We start from the raw sequence: 7,974 nt of genomic DNA, 5'->3' as shown, positions 1-7,974 counted from the left end.
CAGCCATAAGCAAACAGCAGCAGCGCCATTGTGCGAATTCCTTACTAAACCAAACGAGACTCGTAATGGTAGGTAAAACAATACTGTAGTGACTACATTATGGGTTCATGTTCCCCTCTTACTGATCGAGTGGGAGGGAACTGGTTAGAAGTCACGGGGGCTAGGGGGACGCGTTAGTGTTGCACGCGAGATCTAGCCATGCATTGTGACTGATTGTTCTGATCTGTTTTATTGGATTAAACAGTTATAATTAAGTTGCCTACGTCCTCCTTTTCCTCCGGCACTACACTGGTGACCCCGACGTTCGTTTTTGTTATTTATTTGTTTACAAAAACAAAGAACACTGCGATTCTCAACATGTCCGCCCGAGGAAGACGTTCACGGCGGCAGACATCACCGTCTCCTGTCAGGATGACGCAGGCCGTGCGCACCCCCACTCTTAAACTGCCGGAGTTCTGGGACTCAACGCCTGCTGCATGGTTCGCTATAGTGGAGGCACATTTCAATAAAAGCGACGTTACCGACGACGACGACCGGTACAACCATGCTGTGGCTATGTTGGGCAGCTCCACCGCAGCGCGTGTGGTGGGGTTTCTCTCCGCCCCCCCGACGACAAACAAATATGAGCGCCTCAAGGCCCTGCTCCTGGAGACATTTGAGCTTTCCACCGCAGAGAGGGTGCGCCGCTTATTTGACGTGTCGTACTTGGGTGATGAGAGGCCCTCTGCACGTATGGAGAGGATGCTAAACCTGCTCGGTGCAGAAGACCCCATGATCCTCCTCACGGAGCTGTTTATGCGCACGCTGCCAGCTCAGGTCAGGATGGCGCTGGCTAACACCACCATCGTTGGACCCCGCGCCCTGGCCAGGGAGGCGGACCGGTTCATCTTGGTCATGCCTCAACGGTCCCCCGACCTGCTTGCTCCCGCGGCTGCCCCGCCACCGGACCGTCGCAGGAGGGCGAAGGACGACGCCAGACCCTCTAGCCAGCAGGGTAACGCTGCGGGCCATTGTTTCTACCACGCTAATTTTGGCGCCAAGGCCAAACGTTGCCGCTCGCCCTGCTCCTTTGGACGGACGGGAAACGGCAGGGCCGGCGCTCAGTAGTAGCCCTGAGCGCTGGTGTCACCAACAGGCTGCTCTTCATCCAAGACACCGTCTCCGGTCGCAGATTCCTCTGTGACACAGGTGCCCAGTGGAGCATCATTCCGTCAGGGGGATCGGAGGTGGCGAAGGGGGAGCACGGCCCGCAGTTGTGTGATCCCCCTCCCCTCGAAGGTGGAAGCTGTTGCAGCCTTCCCACGCCCCTGCACGGTCAGCGAGCTCAAGGGGTTCATCGGGATGGTGACCTTCTACTACCGTTTCCTCCACCACATAGCTCACATCCTGCAGCCGCTGTACGAGGCCCAGAAGGGCAAGGCTCTGAAGCAACAGGTTGACTGGACGGCGGAACGTGTCAAGGCCTTCCAGGACACCAAGGCGACCCTGGCCCGCGCGGCCATGTTGGCCCACCCCTCACCCTCTGCGCCCACTGCTCTCACCATGGACGCGTCGGACTTTGCCGTGGGCGCAGTGTATGAGCAGTGAGTTGGGGATGCCTGGCAGCCACTCGCATTCTTCAGCCGCCAGCTGTCTCCCAGAGAGCGCAAGTACAGCACCTTCGACAGGGAGCTCCTCGGGCTGTGGCTCGCGGTCAGACACTTCAGTTTTTTATTGGAAGGCCGTGAGTTTACTGCCTACGTGGACCACAAGCCGCTCACACACGCCATGTCCAAGACAGCGGAGCCGTGGTCCGACCGCCAGCAGCGCCAACTCTCCTACATCTCCGAGTTCACCACAGACATCCAGCACGTGGCTGGGAAGTCCAACGTGGTTGCGGATTGTCTCTCCAGGGCGGTGGTCGGTGCAGTCCAGCTGAACCTGGACTACTCCCGCATGGCTGTGGATCAGGCCGCCGACCCCTCCGTCCAAGCTCTGAGGTCGTCGGACACGGGGCTGCGTCTGGAGGAGGTGCTCTTCAGTGATGCAGGGGCCAAGCTCCTGTGCGACGTTTCCACGGGTCAGCCAAGGCCTGTAGTCCCCGCCAACTGGAGACGCCCCGTCTTCGAGGCGGTACACAGCTTGTCTCACCCAGGTCGGAAACCGTCCTCGCGGCTGGTGTCAGAGAAGTTCGTCTGGCACGGACTCAAGAGAGATGTGAGGGCCTGGGTCGACACTTGCACTGCCTGTCAACGCGCCAAGGTGCATCGCCATGTCAAGGCCCCCCTGGAACACTTCTCGGTGCCAGAGCGGAGGTTCGACCATGTCAACGTGGACCTGGTGGGACCCCTACCCCCCTCGCATGGCTTCACTTACCTCTTCACCATGGTGGACAGGACGACGCGCTGGCCGGAGGCAGTCCCGCTCTCCTCAACGACAGCCCCCGACCTGGCCCGGGCGTTCATCGCGGTGTGGGTCTCCCGCTACGGCACTCCTGCTGACCTCTCCTCCGACCGTGGCCCGCAGTTTACTTCGAGGCTGTGGGCGGCAGTGGCGGAGAATCTGGGGGTCAAGCTCCACCGCACTACCGCCTACCACCCGCAGGCTAACGGACTTGTTGAGCGTTTTCATCGCTCCATGAAGGCCGCCCTTCGAGCCAGTTGCTGTCCGTGAGGCTGGCTCGAAGGGCGGCCTTCATGGAGCGATGAAAACGCTCAACAAGTCCGTTAGCCTGTGGGTGGTAGGCGGTCGTTTGCAGTAAAGCACCACATCTCATAGGAGTTGTATATAAATTGGCTGTTTACAAAGTAAATCTGCCTTCTTTCGCATGTTTTTGTCGCATGTTGTTCTAATGTGCTGGAGACTCTAAAACTCGACTCCTCAGCAGTGAATAAGCAAAGTTGGCAATTTAACGTTAGATAGACTAGCTACGTTCTATCTACATTTTATAGTCACCAGGCCTTAATACCAGTGCCAGTAGCCTTGAAGTTGGTGAAACCGACGAAAGCTATCAGCCTGAGTCAACCCTCACCATCACATCGGCGTCGTCATCAGAAGAAGAAGGTGTAAAGGACTGAAGGTGCAAAAGAAGATTGTTGTCAATGAATCCAGCCTCATGTCACTATTCCAATTCAAACATTCTGGTGAGAATAGATGCCCTTTTTCTCTCACATATTAATGGCCAAGTTACCGGCAATACACTATGGGGGAAGTGGACATGTCTGCAAGGCTGCAAGGCATCTACACAACAAAGAACTCAGTCGATTTGGCCTGGCCTCAGTATCAGACCTAATGGATCCAGTGGGAATGCAAATGTGAACTATCTTAACCTCTATCAGTTAGAGAGAGGAAGCAATGTATTTTAAGATAAAGGGAGAATGTATACAATTTATTTTAATGTGAATAGTAATTATGCAAACAAGGTTAATATAATTTGTATATTGTAGTTATGATTGATATTTCCACGACACAATGAACATGTTTTAATTAGTCATATCAATTCTCTCTTTTTAATTGCATACAGGGCCACTGGAGATCTTTCATAGTACTCTCCTGAAATACCTCCCCAAACGCCAGGCCTTCTCATATGATGAAATGAGGAAGAGGTGCTACCTCGCTATCCTAGAGCACAATGAAAACATTGTGAGAAGGAAACAAGCCACCACAGTGACAGGTGTGTTACCGTGTGCTCTTCCTCATCATCCTCATCGTCATCCGCTTATCCGGGGTCGGGTCGCGGGGGGAGCAGCTCAAGCAGGGGGCCCCAGACTTCCCTTTCCCGGGCCACATTGACCAGCTCTGACGGGGGGATCCCGAGGCGTTCCCAGGCCAGTGTTGAGATATAATCTCTCCACCTAGTCCTGGGTCTTCCCCGAGGTCTCCTCCCCACTGGACGTGCCTGAAACACCTCCCAAGGAAGGCGCCCAGTGGGCATCCTTACCAGATGCCCGAACCACCTCAGCTGACTCCTTTCTAAGTAAAGGAGCAGCTAATCCGAGTTCCTCACGGATGGCTGAGCTTCTCACCCTATCCCTAAGGGAGACGCCAGCCACCCTTCTGAGAAAACTCATCTCGGCCGCTTGTACCCGCGATCTCGTCCTTTCGGTCATCACCCAGCCCTCATGACCATAGGTGAGGATAGGAACGAAGATCGACCGGTAGATCGAGAGCTTTGCCTTGCGGCTCAGCTCTCTTTTCGTTACAACGGTGCGGTAAAGCGAAACGCAATACCGCCCCCGCTGCTCCGATTCTCCGGCCAATCTCACGCTCCATAGTACCCTCACTCGCGAACAAGACCCCGAGGTACTTGAACTCCTTCACTTGGGCTAAGGACTCATTTCCTACCCGGAGTAAGCAATCCACCGGTTTCCTGCTAAGAGTCATGGCCTCAGATTTAGCGGTGCTGATCCTCATCCCAGCCGATTCACACTCGGCCGCCAGCCGATCAAGTGAGTGCTGAAGGTCACAGGCCGATGATCCAATGAGGACCACATCATCTGCAAAAAGCAGTGACGAGATCCTCAGACCACCGAACTGCAACCCCTCCCCACCATGACTACGCCTCGATATCCTGTCCATGTATATCACAAACAGGATTGGTGACAAGGCGCAGCCCTGGCGGAGACCAGCACCCACTGAGAACGAAACTGACTGGCTGCCGAGAACACGAACACAGCTCTCGCTTTGGGAGTACAAAGATTGGATGGCCCTGAGGATAGACCCCCTTACCCCATACTCCCGCAGCACCTCCCACAGTTTCTCCCGGGGGACCCGGTCATACGCCTTCTCCAGATCCACAAAACACATGTAGACCGGATGGGCATACTCCCAGGCCCCCTCCAGGATCCTTGCGAGAGTGAAGAGCTGGTCCGTAGTTCCACGTCCGGGGCGAAAACCGCATTGTTCCTCTTCAATCTGAGGTTCGACGATCGGCCGAACCCTCCTTTCCAGCACCTTGGAGTAGACTTTACCAGGGAGGCTGAGAAGTGTGATACCCCGGTAATTGGCACACACTCTCTGGTCCCCCTTTTTGAACAGGGGAACCACCACCCCGGTTTGCCACTCCTTTGGCACTGTACCCGACTCCCACGCGATGTTGAATAGGTGTGTCAACCATGACAGCCCCTCAACACCCAGAGCCTTTAGCATTTCTGGCTGGATCTCATCAATCCCTGGGGCTTTGCCACTGCGGAGATGTTTGACTACCTCAGTGACCTCCACCAGGGAAATTGACGACGAAACACCATCAACCTCGAGCTCTGCCTCCAACATAGAGGGCGTGTTATTCGGATTCAGGAGTTCCTCAAAGTGTTCCTTCCAACGTCCGACGACCTCCTCAGTTGAGGTCAACAGAGTCCCATCCTTACTGTACACAGCTTGGATGGTTCCCCGTTTCCCCCTCCTGAGGTGCCGGATAGTCTTCCAGAAACACTTTGGTGCCGACCGAAAGTCCTTCTCCATGGCCTCTCCGAATTTCTCCCACACCCGCTGCTTAGCCTCCGACACGGCAGCCGCTGCAGCCCTTCGAGCCTGTCGGTACCCTGCAACCGAGTCAGGAGTCCTCCAGGATATCATATCCCGGAAGGCCTCCTTCTTCAGTCGGACGGCTTCCCTGACCACCGTAGTCCACCACGGTGTCCGAGGGTTACCGCCCCTTGAGGAGCCTAAGACCCTGAGGCCACAGCTAGCCACCGCAGCTTCAGCAATGGAGGCTTTGAACACCGCCCACTCCGGCTCAATGCCCCCAACCTCCACAGGAATGCCAGAAAAGCTCCGCTGGAGGTGTGAGTTGAAGATACCTAGGACGGGGGCCTCCTCCAGACGTTCCCAGTTCACCCGCACTACTCGTTTGGGCTTACCAGGTCTATCCGGAAATTTCCCCCATTCCCTGATCCAACTCACAACCAGATGGTGGTCGGTTGACAGTTCCGCCCCTCTCTTTACCCGAGTGTCCAAAACATGCGGCCTCAGATCAGATGACACGATCACGAAATCGATCATCGATCTTCGGCCTAGGGTACTCTGGTACCAGGTACACTTATGAGCACCCTTATGTTCGAACATGGTGTTTGTTATGGATAATCCATGACTAGCACAGAAGTCCAATAACAAACGACCGCTCGGGTTTAGATCAGGGAGGCCGTTCCTCCCCACCACGCCTCTCCAGGTGTCTCCATCGTTGCCCACGTGGGCGTTGAAGTCTCCCAGCAGAACTACGGAGTCCCCTACTGGAGCCCCATACAGGACTCCATTCAGGGTCTCCAAGAAGGCCGAGTACTCTGAGCTGCTGTTTGGTGCATACGCACAAACAACAGTCAGAGTTTTCCCCCCTACAACCCTTAGGCGCAGGGAGGCGACCCTCTCGTCTACCGGGGTAAACTCCAACACCGCGGCGCTCAGCCGGGGATTTATGAGTATCCCCACACCCGCCCGGCGCCTCACGCCCTTGGCAACTCCGGAGAAGAATAGAGTCCAACCCTTATCCAGGAGTACGGTACCAGAGCTGAGACTGTGCGTGGAGGTAAGCCCCACCAGATCTAACTGATAGCGCTCCACCTCCCTCACAAGCTCCGGTTCCTTTCCCCACAGCGAGGTGACGTTCCACGTCCCCAGAGCCAGCTTCTGCCGCCCGGGTCTGGTCCGTCGAGACCCCTGACCTTCGCTGCCACCCATGTGGCTGCGCACCCGACCCCAACGGGTCTTCCCACAGGTGGTGGGCCCATGGGATGAAGAGAGGGGGGGTGCCACGTAGTTTGTTCGGGCTGTGCCCGACCGGGCTCCGTGGCAAACCCGGCCACCAGGCGCTCGCCATCGAGCCCTCCATCTGGGCCTGGCTCCAGACGGGGGCCCCGGGCTTCCTCCGGGCCGGGTCACATCTCCTCTTTTTTCGTTCTTCATTGGAGTTTTGTGAACCATTCTTAGTCTGGCCCCTCACCTGAGACCACTCTGCCATGAGAGACCCTACCAGGAGCACAAGGCTCCAGACAACACAGCTCTCAGGTTCACAGGGACACGCAAACCTCTCCACCACGATAAGGTGACGGTTCCAGGAGAGGCAAACATTTGAATGTTATAATAACCAAAATTAGAAAGTTCACAGCTAACTCATGAGGCATACGTCGCTGAAAGGTTTAATCTATTCCTGGGGAGAGAAGTCTACTAGACAAATCTTCATTCAGATTTTCTGTGTAATCATATTCCTTGTCATTAACAGGAGAACCACAGTTCAAACAGGTGTACTGCAAGAAGTCCAAGCAATGGATATTGAAAACAATCTTCACGCCACACACCACCCAGTTTATCGGACATCTAATCAAGAGGGTCATGGACAGAAGACATGCAACAACAACATCACATAACATCAAGTTCAAAGTCCCAACCTCCTCACTCACCATGCCACAACCTGCTTTGTCACCCAACATTTTTCCCCTGAACCTAAACCAAAGGTGGCTGCCACAACTTTGTTCCAAAGCCGCTTCTGAGACCTCTTCCCATAGCACCCAACTCCATCTCTCTCTCCTCTGCTCTTCTGGGACACCTCCAGCAGTGCCTTTTTAGATTCTCCCTCTACTGTATATATATTATCATTTATTTATTTTGACCCTTTTTTTTTTTAATCTGTTGTCTACCCATGACAATTCTTTCATTTGTGAATAAAAAATATAGTGTAACTCCTGCTCTGTCTACACCAAAGTTCAACATTGTAAACTTGGAAGGAGGTAACTGATATGCAACTAACTTATAGTGCAATTTAGACTTATAATACTTTATAAAAATGATGTATGACCGTTATTCTGCTATTGTTTTCATCTAAGGCAACAGTAGCTTAGTGGCTCCACTTGTGAAATGTTGGTCGTCCAATAATATTATTTCTTGAATATACACTTGGGGCAAAACTACTAAGGACTACAACAACGTGAATTTGAAACATTTGTTTCAAGTAGTAAACAATGAAACTTATAGTCCCTCCTGAGCGTCGTCAGCTTCTTGGTGCCC

This window comes from Gadus macrocephalus, chromosome 7 (genome assembly GCF_031168955.1).
Source record: "Gadus macrocephalus chromosome 7, ASM3116895v1".
In the NCBI taxonomy this organism is placed as follows: domain Eukaryota; kingdom Metazoa; phylum Chordata; class Actinopteri; order Gadiformes; family Gadidae; genus Gadus; species Gadus macrocephalus.
This window is presented reverse-complemented; position numbering follows the sequence as displayed.